The 6413-nt window shown below is 48.8% G+C and overlaps 1 protein-coding gene across 17 annotated transcripts in view; it reads left to right on the forward strand.

The window, feature by feature from the left end:
* The first annotated feature begins 148 nt into the window (after positions 1-148).
* Positions 149-6413, forward strand: part of ADD1 (adducin 1) — a 75297-nt gene continuing 69032 nt past the window's right edge. For 4 of the 17 annotated variants that reach the window (XM_023745415.1, XM_014446462.2, XM_014446463.2 and 1 more), the window contains exon 1: positions 154-343. The gene's annotated coding sequence lies outside the window, so the exon portion shown is untranslated. Of the gene's footprint in view, positions 344-6413 lie in introns of all 17 variants that reach the window. The other 13 variants (XM_023745417.1, XM_006104083.3, XM_006104085.3 and 10 more) reach the window with 8 other exon arrangements.

A 6413-nucleotide genomic window follows, 5' to 3' on the forward strand; every position in this document is an offset into this window, starting at 1 on the left:
GGGGGCGCGCAGGCCCCGGTTTCCGGGCTGCGCGGTGGGGCTGGGGTCCGTGAAGAGGAGGCGGCTCCGGCCCGCCCGCTGGGCCCGCCCCTCGGTGCCCGGAGGCTGGCGTCCGCGGCGTCCGCATCCTGCCCGCGGGCCCCGGCTTCTGCAGCGACGGCGTCTGCGGGGAGGGAAAGCGCGTCCGGCCCGCAGACGGGAACAGGTCGTCCTGTAACTTTGCGCCGCGGGCCGTGGGCCGTCCTCACCTCGTCCTCGCCTCGTCCTCGCTTCTTCTTCTTCGTGTCTGGGCGGCGCAGGGGCCTCTCCCCACACTTACTCCTGCTCGCGTGACGGTCAAGAGGTAGGCGGTGCGTCCCCTTCTCGCCTCGCCGCCGGGGTAACGGCTGGCTAACCTGGCGCGGCGGGCGGCGAGGTCCAACACGTACCGCGCTGGTCCGGTCCCCGCGGCCGCGAGCCTGGCTGGGGCCCCCCCCGAGCTGCGGGCCTGTGCAGAAAGGGGGTTCCGCGTGTGGAAAGGGACTGAGATCTCAGTGGAGGCGGGAAGTCGGCTGCCGGGAGGCCCCGGCGTCTCCTCGGCGCAGGTCCGCGGGCCCCGGTGACAGGCGGGTGGACGGAGCCTCGAGGGGGCTCAGCCCGCCCCAGAGCGGGGCGCGCCGGGCCCGCGGGGAATTGGTGCAGGTCCCGCAAACGCCAGCGATGTGTCCAGTATTGTTGTTTCTCTGCTTTATTTTTTTAAAATCCCAAATCTGAATACCCCCGCTGGTTCTGGCGACGGGGAGATGGGAGCAGTCAGGTTGTCGGTGCGGAAGCGGCGGGCTCTGGCCGTCGGAAGGCGCCTCGGAGTCGGTGTGGCTGGGCGGGTGGTGGTGGGGGTTTGTGGAGGTTTTGGGTTCAGAGGCTCCTGGACGACGTGCGTCCGCGTTCGACCCGTTTCCAACACGCAGGCGAGTTTCCTTTTAGAATGTGAGTTACAGGCCGGCCCTTTTCTCCTGTAACTAACTCTCTGACGCTGCCTCATTACTGCTTGGGTTTTGTTTGGTGGTATTTTGTTTTACTGATGGTACCGCAAAGGCTGTTTGTTCAGATGATGGTTAGTTTTTAGTTATTTGAAGTAGTCATTGTATTGAAGCAGAAAACACCTAACTAGGCTAATTTAATTTTTTTTGTTACCCCCCCCCCCCACATTGTTTTTCAGAGAGAGTGAAAGGGAAGAAGGGAGGGAGGGAGGGTGAAAGAGAGAGAGGGGGGGAGGGAGAGATGTGAGAGAGAGAGAGAGACATGGATTGTTTGCCTCCCCAGATGGAGTCTGCAGCACAGGCATGTGCCCTTGACTGGGAATCAAACCCGGGACCCTTGGGTGGTTGGTGGATGTTCTAACCACTGAGCCACCAGCCAGGGTTTGGCAGTTAATTTTAAAAAGACATTTTATTATGTGAAACCTAGAGCTTAAGTGGACTTTATTTTTACATGTTTAGTTCGTCTCTCACATACACAGAGAATAGTGTAAGCCTCTCTTTACCCTCATCCAGCTTCAACTGTTAACTCATAGCTAATCTTGCTGTATCTGTAGCCCCAAACCCAGATGCCATTCGTTTTAACTGTTAAATATTTCAGTATGTGTATCTACATACATCCTCTTAAAAAGATAAACACAAATACCACTATCCCGAAATTCCTTATTACCTTCATATATCCAACCAGTGTTAAAATCTTGATTGTCTCAATTCTTTTTAAGTTTGAATCCCGATCCACATGCTGTTCATACATTGTGTGTGTGTGTGTGTGTGTGTGTGTGTGTATTTCATAGAGGGAGAGAGAGATAGAAACATCAATGATGAGAATCATTGATCAGCTGCCTCCTGCACGTCCCCTACTGGGGATCGAGCCCGCAACCTGGGGATGTGCCCTTGACTGGAATCGAACCTGGGACCCTTCAGTCCGAAGGCCGACACTCTATCCACTGAGCCAAACCAGCTAGGGCCATACTTTGTTGTTGTTTTTTTTTTTCCTAAATATATTTTATTGATTTTTTACAGAGAGGAAGGGAGAGGGATAGAGAGTTAGAAGCATCGATGAGAACATTGATCAGCTGCTTCCTGCACACTCACTACTGGGGATGTGCCCACAACCAAGGTACATGCCCTTGACCGGAATCAAACCTGGGACCCTTCAGACCACAGGCCGATGCTCTATCCCAGGCCAACACTCTATCCACTGAGCCAAACAGTTAGAGCCATACATTGTTTTAATCTATTCCCCCTCCATCTTTTGTTATCTCTTGTAATTTATTTGTTGCTGAAACTTGATGGTTTGTCCTGTGGAGTTACATACAGTCTGGATTTTATTATGCATTGTGGTTTACACAAAATTTACTGTAAATTTAATCAGTTAGATGTAAAGGTGTAATCAGAGTCATGATTGATGTACTTTTTGGCAAGAAGACTCTGAACCGCGTCCAGCATGGCCAGCGGTGAAGTGGGGGGGCGAGGGCGGGGGAGGCGGGGAAGGATTAAAGAAGACAAAGAGAATACAGTTGGGGCTAGCTAGGTAGGTTCACTGGATGAGGACACAGTGACAGCCTGTAAGCCCAAGCTTTAGTCAGAGCACACAAAGCAAAACAAGGGAAGTGGTCAACATGTTTACAGCGTTCTTGCGAATTTCACCTTGTTTTGGCAGCACTTGCTGCATCTCCCACAGCCCATTAGCTACCAAGGAAGGAACAAGGGAGGACAGTAAGGTCAAGCTTAATCATGCTAGGAGGGCTCTGGCTCTGCCCTCCAAGCTGGGACTTGTTTGGGGCCCTGCCACAGGTTAGTCCGAGGCTTGATCCTATAGCCGCTCCCTACAGACTTCATAGGTGAGTTAGGCAGATGAGGATTAATAGTTTTTCTTCTTGTTAGCAGCCCTTGAGGCTCAAACTTAGTCATCATTTCATTAGACATTGAAAATGTGGATAAATTCTTTAACCTCATTTATTAGCTGGAATGCTTCTAAAAGAGACATTGCCCTTCTATAATTTCGTTACCTTAAATTATAGCTCTTTCAGGAAAGACAGGATAAATAATAAATACTTAATTTCTGTCAATTATTTACTAGTTTTTTATAATACTGAGTTGGCATCCTCCAGAAGTAGCCAATGAGTTGTATGTGTTTGTATCATTGTGAACTCATGAATTTAAGCATATTTGATATGATTGAATCCATTGTAGGTATTATCTTTATTGATACTCAGATTATCCCATCTTTGTCCAATAGTAATCTGTTCAAATTGGGTCCTAAATCCTGTAGACACAGCTCTAATAGTTTCTGAGTGCTCTCCTTTTTGGTATGACAGACTGCACTGGGCTCATCTTGTACATTTTTCTATCCCAGCTCTGAAATCATCCATTTCTCCAAATGAAAAATCATATTTATTAGACACAATCTGGGCCCTGGGCTCACTTGTTCATTGCTACTAGGTTGATTGTTTCATGGTCTTTTCAGATCACGGGTTTCTGATACTTCCAGTTATAAAGCAAGAAGACAGAGTTCTATTTAACCTTTTTTTAAATCCTCACCCAAGGAGTGAGGTTTTTTCTCCATTGATTTTTAGAGAGAGTGGAAAGGAGGGAAGGAAGGGGAGAAAGAGGGAAACATTGATGTGAGAGAAACACATCTATTGGTTGCCCCCTGTGCGTGCCCTGATGTGGGGGATGGAACCCACAACCTAGGTATGTGCCCTGACCAGGAATTGAATCGGCAACCTTTTGGTATATGGCAGTGGTCTGCAAACCGCGGCTTGCGAGCCACATGTGGCTCTCGGCCCCTTGAGTGTGGCTCTTCCACAAAATACCACGTGCGGGCGCGCACGTACAGTGCTATTGAAACTTCGTGGCCCATGCGCAGAAGTTGGTTTTTGGCCTGGGCGAGTCTTTTGAAGAAGTGGCGTTAGAAGAAATGGGGAGTGTTGGTCGGTTGGGCGACGCAGCGTGGGGGAGGCGCGCGATTCGTTCATGAGTTGAGTGAGCCAGCTAGTCAGCAGTCTCGTGTGCAGTGGTTAGTGCTAGTCGCGTCCGCAAATCGAGTGCGGGTGACAAAAGTACCTACTTGAAGCATAAAGTTACCTGTATTTTTCCAACCAGCTGCAAATCCTACAGGTATTTTTGTCATCGATTTAAGAATTGTAATTATTTTGTGTTGGTGGCTTTATTATTATAAAATGAAACATTTTTTTGGGTATGTTGAGATGGTTTGGACATATAGAGAGGATATACAAAAGGAGATAGATGAAACAAGTATACAAGATGAGTGTGTATGGGAGAGTTGGAAGGGGTCGACCTCAGTGAACGTACCTCAATCAGATTGAGGACGTAAGGAAAGGCCAGCTTAGGAGTACCCTAATGAAGTTAATAACAATGTACCTACCTATATAGTTTAAGTTTAAAAAATTTGGCTCTCAAAAGAAATTTCAATCGTACTGTTGATATTTGGCTCTGTTGACTAATGAGTTTGCCGACCACTGGTATAAGGGATAATGCTCCAACCAACTGAAACACAGGGCCAGTGCAACTTAGCCTTCTTGATCTTACACCTGTATCTTTTTCTTCTAAGAGAAACATCTTGATTCTGATTACTCATTGTTTTATCCCACACTGTATACATCTCAGTCTCAGGAGGATAATATGAACACTATACCACCGGCTAATAAAAACTGTTTAAAAGTTTTTTTGCATACTTACTAGGGATATGTAGGCTAATTACTGTGATTAAAGTCACTCAGAATCATTGCTCTATGATTTTGCTACTACTGGACGTGTACTTTGGTTCTTTTGTTTTTTATTTTGCTTTCAATATTTAGGAATTGATTTTTTAAAGTTGAATTTTGTCTTATACTTATGTAAAATATGAAAAGACTCTCAAAAGCAAACATAAAACAAGGTATATTTAAAGTAACAAAACACAATCACTTATCTGTTCTCTGTATACATGAGTTTGGTTTTTGTTTTTTTGTTTGAAGATTCCACATATCAGTGAGATCATACAGTATTTGCCTTTCTCTGCCTGATTTCACTTATCATAATGCCTTTAAGGTTTATCCATGTTGCAAATGTCAGGGTTTCCTTTTTTATGGCTGAGTAACATTCCAGTGTGTATGTGTGTGTGTGTGTGTGTGTGTGTGTGTGTGTGTGTGTGTAATGTTTTCTTTATCCATGCATGCATCCATCCATCAATGGGTACGTAGGCTTCTTCCATGTTTTGGCTATTGTAAACTAGAGGTCCAGGGCGGGGGCTGGGAGGGGCCGCTGGCGGTTGGCCAGTGGGGGGTGCAGGTGGGGTTGGGGGGCGATCAGGGCCCTGATCAGGCTGGTTGGCTGCTGCAGTGCATATCATAGCCACCGGTCGTTCTGGTCATTTTGCCATTCCAGTCACTGGGCTTTTATATATATACTAGAGGCCTGGTGCAGAAAAATTTGTGCACTCGGGAGGGTCCCTCAGCCCGGCCTGTGCCCTCTCGCAGTCTGGGACCCTCGGGGGATAACCACCTGCTGGCATAGGCCCGCTCCCTGGGGGATTGGGCCTAAGCTGGCAGTTAGACATGGCTCTGGGAGCCCTCAGGGGATGTCCATTTGCCAGTGGGGAGCAGGCCTAGCTGCAGTCGGACATCCTTAGCGCTGCTGAGGAGGCAGGAGAGGCTTCCATCACCACCGCTGTACTGGCAGCCATCAGCCTGGCTTGTGGCTGAAAAGAGCTCCCCCTGTGGAAGCACACTGACCACCAGGGGGCAACTCCTGCATTGAGTGTCTGCCCCCTGGTGGTCAGTGTGTGTCATAGTAACCAGTGATTCCTGGTCGCTCTGCTGTTAGGGTCAATTTGCATATTACCCTTTTATTATATAGGATAGAGGCCTGGTGCATAGGTGGGGCTGGCTGGTTTGCCCTGAAGGGTGTCCCGGATCAGGGTGGGGGTCCTGCTGGGGTCTCTGGCCAGTCTGTGTGAGGGGCTGATGGCTGTTTGCAGGCTGGCCAAGCCCCCCAGCAGGGACCCTCTCACCCCATGAGGATGTGGTCATCCTGGGTGAGGGGCTGATGGCTGTTTGCAGGCTGGCCAAGCCTCAAGCCACCCAAGCTCCCAGTGGAGGCTGGCTGGAAGCAGGTATCTGGGATTTATTTAGCTTCTATAATTGAAACTTTGTTGCCTTTTGTGGAGGCTACAGCCGGCTGCGGGATGCTTGGCTTCCTCCATCGCCGGGGCAACCAAGCCTCCTGCTTGCTTCAGCACTGTGGCTGCCGGCCGCCATCTTGGTTGGGTTAATTTGCATATAGTCGCTCTGATTGGCTGGTGGGAGTGGCTTGGGTATAGCGAAGGTATGGTCAATTAGCATCTTTATCGTTTATTAGTGTAGATAGATAGATAATGCTGCAATGAACGTG

Source organism: Myotis lucifugus, unplaced genomic scaffold, assembly GCF_000147115.1.
Source record: "Myotis lucifugus unplaced genomic scaffold, Myoluc2.0 scaffold_540, whole genome shotgun sequence".
Classification (NCBI taxonomy): Eukaryota; Metazoa; Chordata; class Mammalia; order Chiroptera; family Vespertilionidae; genus Myotis; species Myotis lucifugus.